Below are 12,004 nucleotides of genomic sequence, written 5' to 3'. Positions count from 1 at the left end.
CCACTGATACCAATGATGGGGCACTATTCCTCCCACTGACATCAATGATGGGGCACTATTCCTCCCACTGGTGTGCATTGGAAGAGGGGTAGTCTTATACGGCGAGTATAGCCCAAACACTACATTTTAGCAGGAAAAGTAGGGGGGTCGTCTTATACGCCCAGTCGTCTTATACGCCGGCAAATACGGTAAGTGTTTAGGGATGGAAGGGTAAGTTAGTGAGTTGGTTTTCACCTTAAAGCAGGGATTGCAGTAAGGCAAAACAGTTTAGAACCATTTTAAGAATTCACAAGATGAATAAATGTACGTTCATTTTAAACAGCTAGTTTGGTTTGGTGTGCACGTTTTTTTTTCACCTTACTCAAGCAATTCCCACACATGAGAAGATATTTCACTTGTCTTCTTGGATACCAGGGATGGAAATAATTAGCACCTCCCAGTCTGAGTTACTCTGCAGTAATGATGAACCCTGTATCCTTTTGAGCTAATTGCTCTTTTTGCATATTTACTGAAACAACATGCAGTTGATGAGGTGTGTTTTGGGTGGTGGATCATTCTATATGCAAAGTAGGCAAGTTTAAACTCAAATACAGCTCTGTTTTAGTTTTGTATTGTTGTTGGAATCATGTGCTCATTCTAGTAGGATGCTTTACCCATAATAGATTCCCAGTTGCACACAACAGTGGAAGCCATTGCAATGTTAAGTTATAGTGTTATGCACCCTCAATACGTTTTATTAACTTATTAATAAAACAGAGAAATGATTGCAGATCTAGCTGAGAGTGCTTGTTTCATTATGCATTTTTGAAATGAAGAAATGGCAAATAAAGACATAATACCACTTGAGTCTCCAAGAGTTGCAAAATGACAGTGGGTGGTTCAAATATCAGTTATCAATGGAGTTTACCATAAAAACAGAAAAACAAAGCATAGTTCCATGCACATTGATTGGCTTCAGTTATAAAACATGCAACCCAGAAAAATGCCTTTTACCTATTCCTCAAGTGCCAAAGGTCTTTTTTTGGATTATGAGTTACAAAGGCATCAGAATAAATGTCCATACATTCTTTTATATCCAGTGTACGCTTATTTAAGGCAAGAAGCTTGCACTATTACTTGAAATATGAGCAGTGTTAAAACTAATATGTTTTAAGAAAACTTGGAATCTACTGATAACACTCCTGAATTATTGAAAACTGTTGTAATCAAAGACATGAAGTAAAGATCGTCCTGCATGTTTTTTATTTGGTTTTGCGTGCTGACTGTTATTTACAATAAATTTATCACTGGGCGTCATCTATTAATGAATTATGCCAGAATGTTACCTAATTAAAGGCATGTTTGAATTAAATTTAATTGCAGTTCTTGAACACCAGTGTAGTAACAGGCACACCCAGTCTGTCAGTTTCAGTTCAGTAAGTTCAGACCCGTGGCTCCCAAACACTGCACAAAACACTGGTATCTATAGTAAAGTTAAAGTGGAAATAAACCCTTTTTCTGCAGACAGATAGGCTTTTTATGACAGAAAAGGCTATGATGTCACTTCTCTCCCAGCTTCTACTCCCTGCCTATCAGCAGTGTTTACTATTGGTGTACACTGAACCTCACATGCACAGCTTGATGTACAGTCTCAGCATGATTCAGTACTGATATGCATGTGCATATGTGGGAATTACATCATCCGGGTCTTGACAGTTAAGGGGCAGAAGACTCTAAACCAGGTAGAAGGCCATGAAAAGATGTTAACACTGGTGGCAGAGAGAAAAGCTGACATCGCAGTGATGGAAGCACAGATTGCTAGCTAAGTGCCCATTATGGATATAAAAACTTAAATGGAGGCCCATAAATTGCATTTAGTGTGGCACTTTACTTCCACTTTACAGCCCAACCCTGTGTAATTTTTTTTTTTTTTTTTGAGGCTACATTCACACGGGAGTTCTGTGTGTTCAGAGGTGGCTAAACTCTACTTCTGAAGATATAGAGTAAATGGGGTAACTAATAAATTGAACTACCAGGGTATCGTCCCGTATGATGAACACTCTGCAAAAAAGTACTTAAATGGGGCTTCCAATATACAGTACTTCTAGTGTTTACAAAATAAATCAACATAAACCAACTAAATAAATATATAAAATCACAAAAACATTTATTTTATTGATTATATACAAACATTAACACCAGTACATGTAAGCAATTTTTCCTAAGTAATTTATGCATCCTGTAGTGTAGGTCTACTCGTTGAGCGGGCATTCCCACTTCTTCAGGACCCAAAATAGTTTATCGAAAGAGCGTACAGTTGTACAAATTGTATAAAACAATCTAAGAAAAGAAAAATAAAATTAAAAAAACAATGTCTAACACACATACTGTGTATACAAACAAATATGTCCACTAAAACCTTATTTGTCTTATGTAAGAAAAAGTCAGTCTCAAAAAAAAAAAAGAAAAGTTTCTTACATAACACAAATAAGGTTTTTGTGGACATATTATTATTAATGTGTTAGACATTGTTTGTTTATATATTTTTTCTTTTCTTAGATTGTTTTATACAATTTGTACAACTGTACATCCTTTAAATAAATTATTTTGAGTCCTGAAGAAGCGGAAACACCCACAAAATGCGTAGACCTACCCTACAAGACTCATATAGTACTATAGTGCTTACAAGTAGTGGTTTTTAATCTTTGTATGTAATCAATAAAATAAATATTTTTGTGGTTCTGTATATATATTTAGTTGGTTTGTGTTGATTTATTTTGTGTGTATTGAAATTCCCATTTAAGTACTTTTTTTCAGAGTAAACACCACCTCTGGCCACAGCAACAGCCTGTGCTATGCAAACTGGTTGATTACCTGTACTAAGTTTGTGTATGGCCAAAACTCCACAGAAACACTGACCCTGGATGCACGCTGGCTGATTCCTGGGCCAGCTTTGGCATGTACTCTCAGATGAGAGAGTACAAATCTGACAACTGACACCTGCAGCTTTTCGCACACACAGCATGTACAACCAGGATTGGACTGACAACTCATGGGGCCCCCGGGCAATAGGGGATCATGGGGCCCCTTTGTCCTCACCAACACCCAAAAAAGCCTATGAAAAAGCCAATGAAAGGTACCAGGGGCATCCCATGGGGCCCCCTACTGACCCTGGGCCCTCAGGCAGTGTCCGAGTGTTCCAATGGTCAGTCCGCCCCTGTGTACAACAGCATTTTCAACCGCTGTCAAGAAGCTACTGATGTCCCCTGGCTACACATGAACTCCCGTGTGAATGTAGACTTAATATTCCCCAGTGGTTAAAAAAAGTAGTTCAGGCTTCAGTTCTCTTAGTTTAAAGTCTTCAATTGCAGTAATTTATTTTTCCCACAAGATGCTCTCAGTATTCAAGATTGAATGTTGACCAGTGTCATTCCATCTAGAAGACCGATGACATACTGTGAGTGCAAGACATCGTGCAGCTGTAACTCCCTACATTCCCTTTAAAGGTGCAGACATGGCACTGACTTCATCACTTCAGTGTCCTTTTTTACATTACTAAGGATCACACAGCCCTTAGAAGAGAGCAAAAAGGAATCATGTGACAGGCCTGAACACTTTAGGGAGCGGAATAAAGCAGAAATTACTGCCTAGGGGGCAAAGTCCAGAGTTGAGCTTTAAACTTATATTCTTTTAGAAGTATAGAAGAGCCCTCTTAAAACTGAAAGTATTTACAGGTCATTCCATCAAAAATAAAAAAAACAAGGGGTTTATTCCTCATTTTAAGTGACTCTGTCTTTAAATAAATAAACAAAATGCATCTTAAGGCCTAATACACGGGGTGAACGTCCCCTGCGATCCGCTTTTTTAGTATTGATCTATTTGCTGATCCCTGCTGAGCAGACAGATGACAGGTACGTGTCCACTCCACTTATGCAGAGCGGACATGGACTCCGCCTGCTCTCCTCTATCGGTGGTCTGATGTAAATGGATCTGCTGGACGGAAGGGGAACAAATCCACATCCGTCTGTTTTTCGTGGATCGGATTGGAGGTAGGTGGGTGTAAACAGACACATGTCTGATCACACCTGCCATTCCATAGAGGAGAATGGAGGTTCCGATGGGGTCTGCCTGAAAAATGAACAGGAGTACCTGATTGGTGTGTTTGTGTGAAAGGGGCCTTCTAAGTTTGAATGTTTGACCTGTCTTATTTTTATTTTCACACATTTGAAAAGCTTTAGCTGTCAAAAAATCTTCAACTTCTGACACATTTCTGGGTGTTTTGGATGCTTGGTCCTCCAGTGCATGCTGTAGTTTAACCTGCAAGCCGTTATATCACTACAGGACACTGTGGCAACATAGTGCCCAATGGAACCACAGCATGCAGCAGGTGCCCAGGCATCCAACACTTCTAGAAGTCTGTTAAGACACTGCCTGCTGGACAGATTATTGTTAATCCTCTTCTTTTGCAGTGTACTTTTTTTTTTATTCCCTAAAACAAAGTTTTAGGGAAGCATAGTAAACTATTGCAGGAGAGTTGGTTATAATCAATGCAAACTATGGAAACTGCAGCTGCTGTGGAGTAGGGCTTGGGGATCAACAGGAAAATATAACTAGACAGAATATAGTGAAGAATGCTTTAAATGTATCCAAACCCAAGCACATAAAATGTATATATTGCAGCTTACCAGTCCCTTGATGCGGTGACTGCATTTGTTCACTTTATTCATCTTGTGACCCTGCTTGTAACATTCTTCCTGTTCTGGGGTGGCAACACTCACTCACTGTACTGTATCTATGGAGGAGCAGTGTTTTAACCCTAGGCTGTTTGCTTCTGATTTTGACTACAGAACCTCTTCGCCTCTTCATAACATAGGCAAAATGTGTTCATTGGTCCACAGTTCAACTAGGTAGGGCTGCGAACACTGTCTGAGATTTCAGTGCAGCAGATGTAGAATTCACAATAATTTAAAAGCTATTTCTGAAGGCTAGTACCAGCTGGAAGAGAAAGTGAGGCACCCACAGGTTGTTGGGGCCGGGAGTAATTCCCCCGGGAAAACCGAAGGGGCCCAGTTCCACCTGATTTGAATAGGTATACCTTGTCTGGCCAGGGGCCGGGAAGGCAGAGAATCCGTGGAGCAGTGCCCCCTGGAAGTGATTAGGGGTGCTCTTAGTAGCACATGGGGATGGGATCCCACGTGTGAAAAGTGCACATGGTCACTGATCCTAACACTTGTTCTGCACTGCCCTTTTAGGGCTAGGCCTTTTGACTAAGTCCAGGGCAATTTTTTTGCTACGGGCTTCAGGGCCTAGCCAGTGCACAATTGCATGGCCACTCATTTACTTTTTCTCCTCACGTTTGTCTCACTTTCACTTATGTGTGTGTTTTTTTTCCCTCAATGGATGGAGGGTGTGGCCTCTGGCCTGCCCTGACGTCTAGGTGGAGGATGTGTGGCCCACAGGTTCCTTCCTCCCCCGATCCCTGGGGGGGTTGTCTCTCCTCGGGACAGCCCCTAGATCAATACTTGATGGTCGGCTTTGGCTGATCACAAGGAAAGGGGTACGCCAGGCCTTTTTGACCATGTCAGGTACCCTTTGTCCCTGTCAGGAGCCTTGCACCCCTGGGAATCAGGGTAGAGGTCCTACCCCTCCAGGGGGTGGACTAACAGCACAGCCCCCAAGTGCACTTTTTTTGTGTTGGTGTTTTTGCACTTGCACATTTTTTGTACACTAATCGGGTTTTTGTTTTCGCGCCCCTTCGCGGATGATAGGGCACAATTCCTATCAATGACACCAATGATGGGGCACAATTCTACCTAATTATATCAACGATGGGGCACAATTCCTCCCAATCACACCAATGATGGAACACTATTCTTACCGATGATGGGGCACTATTCCTACCAAAGACACCAATGATGGGGCACTATTCCTCCCAATGACACCAACGATGGGGCACAATATCTCCCAATCACACCAGTGATGGGACACTATTCCTACCAATGACACCAATGATGGGGCACTATTCCTCCCAATGACACCAACGATGGGGCACAATATCTCCCAATCACACCAGTGATGGGACACTATTCCTACCAATGACACCAATAATGAGGCACAATTCCTCCCAATGACACCAAGGATGGGGCATTATTTACTCCAACTGATGCTGGGACATATTCTACTCCCAGTGGCCACATTGCAGCCCCTCTAAAGTTTGAAGGACAGTAAACTGGCCCTTTGATTAAAAAGTTTGGACCCCTGATTTAGAGTATTGAAATAAGTGAGATTTTGAGTTATTATGTAATCATAATTTCACATTATTAACTTTGCAAATTGAACATTCTCTGCTGCTTTAGTAAATTAAACCCTGTGGGTTCGAGTAGCAGCTAGGCATACATCATAAAACTTTAGCTCTCTACCTTCTGGATACAAGTGTAAGTTTGAAGCATTCAGATGTCATATTACAGAAGATTTAAAATAAATAGTAATAAATATATGCAGCGCTAGATAGTAATTCACAGCAAGTTATGATGAAAAATCTTAAATACAGATTGAGCGCTACTGAGGCGCGTATATGGTGGTTTGTGCTCCGTGCTGGTGAACTTCAAATGACAAGGACCAGTAAAATGATGCACTTACTAGAAGCGCATAAAATATGCGCATGAAAACGATGTATCCTTTAACCTCTTGCCGACCGCGCATAGCCGAATGACGGCTTCACCGCGGCCGGCCAGTTCTGGGTGGACGTCATATGACGTCCTCCCAGAACGCGCTCTCCTGTGCGCCCCAGGGGGCGCGCACCCGGCGATCTCCGTGATCGCTGTGTCCTACGGACACAGCTGATCACGTGATGTGGTAAAAGGCCAATCACAGCGGCCTTTTACCACGTGATCAGCGGTGTCCAATGACACGCTGATCACAGGGAAATGCAAGTGCCGGTTCTCGGCTGCACTTTCCTCACGCTGTCAGATCGTGCGGAAAGTACTGCCGAGAACCGGCAGTTGTCAGAGCGGGGATCGGCACCGATCATCAGGGCACTGATGATCAGTGCCCTGATGATCGGTGCCCAGCAGTGACACCCGCAAGTTCCGCCCAGCAGTGCGCCCACTAGCTCCGCCCACCTGTGCCTAGCAGTGCCCCCACCTGTGCCTAGCAGTGCCCCCACCTGTGCCTAGCAGTGCCCCCACCTGTGCCACCTACCTGTGCCCAGAAGTGCCACCCACCTGTGCCCACCAGTGCCACCCACCTGTGCCCACCCACCTGTGCCCACCAGTGCCACCCACCAGTGCTGCCCACCAGTGCCACCCACCAGTGCAGCCCAGCAGTGCTGCCAGTCAGTGCCACCAGTCAGTGCCCAGGGGTTGTGACAGTCAGTGCCGCCAGTTAGTGCCCAGCAGTGATGCCAGTCAGTGCCGTCTATCAGTACCCATAATCAGTGCCGCCTATCAGTGCTGCATATCAGTGCCGCCTATCCGTGACCCCTAATTAGTGCTGTCTATCAGTGCCGCCTATCCGTGCCACCTCATTAGTACTGCCTATCAGTGCCCTTTAGTGCTGCCTATCAGTGCCCATCAGTGCTGCCTCATCAACGCACATCAGTGAAGGAGAAAACATACCTGTTTGAAAAATTTTATAAAAGAAACAAACTTTTTTTTTTTTTTTCAAATTTTTTGTACTTTTTTTATTTATAGCGCAAAAAGTAAAGCGTCCAGTTGCGATTAAATACCACCAAAAGAAAGCTCTATTTGTGAGAAAAAAATGATCAAAATTTCATATGGGTACAATGTTGCATGATCGCGCAATTGTCAATCAAAGTGCGGCAGCGCTGAAAGCTGAAAATTGGCCTGGTAAGGAAGGGGGTATAAGTGCCTGGTAGGCAAGTGGTTAAGGAGTCATCTAGGTCTGGACAGGGGCTGCAGGGTCATCAAGCTCAATGTGGACACATAGGATGATACTGCTCACACACAGGTCACACTCTGCTCACATTCCCATCAGGAACAGCTCCAAGCCATCAGCAAACACAGAAGCTCCAGATTTAGGAAGGTCTCCACCTTTGAGGGGCTATTTCCTCCCAATGGTCCCCCTGGCTTGGTTGAAGATCCCAGACAGAGGAGGGAGGAAAAGATCTAGGAAGTGCTCAGGTTTCTTCACATGCCTGCAACATGTAAACTTTCAGAAATTCACTTTCTCTTTGGTTTTACTGTTGAATTTTTACATCATCTCCTAAAAAAAAAAAGAAAAAAAAAAAAAGAGATGATGTAAAAATTCAACAGTAAAACAGGTGAAACTAATATATGAGACTCATTACATGCAAAGAAAGATAGTTCAAGCCATGATTTGTCATAATTGTGATGATTATGGCTTACAGCTCATGAAAATCCCAAATCCACAATCTCAGAAAATTTGAATATTACATGCAATCAATAAAACAAGGATTGCACATAGAACAATATTGGACCTCTGAAAAGTATAAGCATGCACATGTACTCAGGACTTGGTTTGGGCCCCTTTTGCAGCAATTACTGCCTCAATGCGGCGTGGCATGGAAGCTATCAGCCTGTGGCACTGCTGAGGTGTTATGGAAGACCAGGATGCTTCAATAGCGGCCTTCAGCTCTTCTGCATTGTTCGGTCTCATGTCTCTCATATTTCTCTTGGCAGTGCCCCATAGATTCTCTATGGGCTTCAGGTCAGGCGAGTTTGCTGGCCAATCAAGCACAGTAATCCCATGGTCATTGAACCAGGTTTTGGTGCTTTTGGCAGTGTGGGCAGGTGCCAAGTCCTGCTGGAAAATGAAGTCAGCATCCCCATAAAGCTCATCTGCGGAAGGAAGCATGACGTGCTCAAAAATCTCCTGGTAGACGGCTGCGTTGACCCTGGACTTAATGAAGCACAGTGGACCAACACCAGCAGATGACATGGCTCCCCAAATCAACACAGACTTTAGAAACTTCACACTGGACTTCAAGCATCTTGCAGTGTGTGCCTCTCCATTCTTCCTCCATACTCTGGGTCCTTGGTTTCCAAATGAGTTGCAAAAATTGCTCTCATCAGAAAAGAGTACTTTGGACCACTGAGCAACAGACCAGATCTGTTTTTCTTTAGCCCAGGTAAGACGCTTCTGAAGTTGTTTGTTGTTCAGGAGTGGCTTGACAAGAGGAATACGACATTTGAAGCCCATGTCCAGGATCCGTCTGTGTGTGGTGGCTCTTGATGCACTGACTCCAGCCTCAGTCCACTCCTTGTGAAAGTCCCCAACGCTTTTGAATGGCTTTTTCCTGACAATCCTCTCCAGGCTGCAGTCATCCCTGCTGCTTGTGCACCTTTTTCTTCCACACTTTTCCCTTCCACATAACTTTCTATTAATGTGCTTTGATACAACACTTTGGGAACATCCAACTTCTTTTGCAATTACCTTTTGAGGCTTTCCATCCTTATGGAGGGTGCCAATGATGGTTTTCTGCACAACTGTCAGGTCAGCAGTCTTTCCCATGATTGTGATTCCTACTGAACCAGACTGAGAGAACAATTAAAAGCTCAGGAACCCTTTGCTGGTGTTATGGCTTAGTTAGCTGATTAGAGTGGGACACATTGAGCCTAGAATATTGCACCTTTTCACAATATTCAAATTTTCTGAGATTGTGGATTTGGGGTTTTCATGAGCTGTAAGCCATAATCATCACAATTGTGACAAATCACGGCTTGAACTATCTTGCTTTGCATGTAATGAGTCTATCTCATATATTAGTTTCACCTTTTAAGTTGCATTACTGAAATAAATGAACTTTTGCACGATATTCTAATTTTTCAAGTTTCACCTGTATATAACACAAACACTTTAATACAGAAGTGTAACGCTTTAATACAAACATTTAAAGTGGTTGTAACCCTCAGATATGAAATATTAACAAAGCATATCCCTATATAGTGTGCACTTGCCTCAATTAAGAGCATCAAGTGTCATTTCTGTCTGCTGCTTCTTTCCCCTGTTGTTAGCACTTCTGAAAGGTTTTCCTGACACCAAGAGAAATATGGTGTCAGGGAGGGACCTCCAGTAGAGTTACAGCCTCAGCTCTGTTCGTGTGAGCTGTGTGGAGGAGGATGTGTCTCTTCCCTCCAATCAGCTCTCAGAACTGTCATCATTGAGCTCTGCAGAGTTTTGTTAACTCTCAGACAAGCTTTACAATTCAGCACATTGAATAGATGTAGAGAAAAGAAAATTGCAGATAAACAGGTATAGTTTATGTAGGAGGATTTGTTTAATCTCTGTGTATTGTCTGGGGCCAGTCAATTCATTGGGTATATGTAAGGGTTTCAGCCACTTTGCATTTTACCAATCCTTAGATGTGGTGGCTGCTTTAGTTTTATTTTTTTTCCAGTTGCGTAGACTTTTTTTGACTTTTTTCACCTAGTGATCTGGCCTTTAACACTCGTCCTGTCTTACGGTGTCTCCATGCTGGACAGAGGAGCATTGAGACACTCTTGAACAGCAGAATTGTAATTCTAGGGAGAGTGTACTGCTAGATACACTAGCAGATTACAATGGAATTAAAGTCACTATACTTACCTCCTCTCTATTGGTCTGAAGTCTGCTAGGAATCCCTCACCATCATCATGATCTTCTCACTAGGTGCTGGTCTTTGGCCATCTTCATTGGCCAGTGCAGGATGATGTAACACCACATGTGCATACACATAAATTGGTCATCAGAGATGATGACAGTGATGTAAGCAGAGGTGTTTTCAGTTAACATGCCTCAGAATTGCAAGTAGGCAGGTAGATGTATTTTGTTCTAGAAGAGACATTGCATGTCTCTTCTGTTATAAATAGCCTGCTTGCAAGTTTTAGTAAAATGCCTTCAGTTCCTCTGAACTCCTGTCAGTGTCAAATGGTTTGTCTTAACCCACTAACTGCCACTTTTACTGGATTGCTTAGTATTCTAAGTTAAAAAATAATAGACTCACTGTCCAGATCAACAGAGCAAAAAAAAGGAAAAAAATCTAAAAAAAAAAGGAATGCAGCCACCACATCTAAGAATTGGTAATCTGCAATATGATACAATTTCATTTTGTTTTTGGGATTAATACTACTTTAAAAGTAGAATGGTTTTGGACATTCAAGCATTTACATATTCTTATAAAGCAATAAATGAGCTATGAAATTGACATGGTCAAAGTAGGATACTAGCATTTTTCTTTCTTTACCTTGTCTTGTCTTTTTCATGTTCTGTGTTTAGATTAGAAATTAGAAGTCAGGCACACTCTCAATTCACTGTTGACAGAGGGAGCTGAGCTGCAGAGTGAAAGAAACCTACAGAGGTCACTGTTTTAACGTGTATTTACTGCTTGGTAGAAGTACAACCAAATTGACTCCAAGTCATGTTAAAACCCTCTGTTTTTAATGTGAATTGTTAGACAGGGTCAGTTTGGTTGTTTTTGGTTCTCAGCTGGTAAGTGTGCTGGGAAACCTTTTGTTTGTCTGGGATGTCTGCTGCCCTTCCATGTGCACCTTAGTGCAAAGGATAGTTAGAGGTTAGGATGGTTGCCTTTTTTTGTACAGTTGGTTAAATTTGGTCAAGAATGCACTGGATTCCTTCAGCCGCCATTGTGCTGGACATCACGTGTGTTCTGGCTTGTGCTCCTTCTACATATGCCCTTAACACTTTTGCAGCCTACACGTGAAAATGTTGATTGCAATACACATGTTACATATCGCCATGCACGCCAGAGTGAGAGCAATAATTCTACCCCCAGACCTCCTCCATAACGCTAAATTGATTACCTTGTTTCAAGTGTCCTCTATAGAAAATTTAGGGTTCTGAAGCTTGACTCAATTTCATAGGCGCACATAAATTTAAGGTTTGGCATGTAGGGTATCTATTTGCTCGTCTTTTATATTTTACCAAAAATGTGGGTAATTTATTACCTTTGTTTTCCCTGAAATTCACTTGTTGCCTTCTGAATGGCTGTTTTACCCGCATTGTTTTAACCCAATGCCAAATTGTACCTTTAGTAATATGTTAAGAA

This window comes from Staurois parvus, unplaced genomic scaffold (assembly GCF_062004578.1).
Source record: "Staurois parvus isolate SC_StPar_1 unplaced genomic scaffold, SC_StPar_1.0 ptg000096l, whole genome shotgun sequence".
NCBI classification, from domain to species: Eukaryota; Metazoa; Chordata; class Amphibia; order Anura; family Ranidae; genus Staurois; species Staurois parvus.
The sequence above is the reverse complement of the archived record's forward strand: the minus strand, read 5'-3'. Positions refer to the sequence as shown.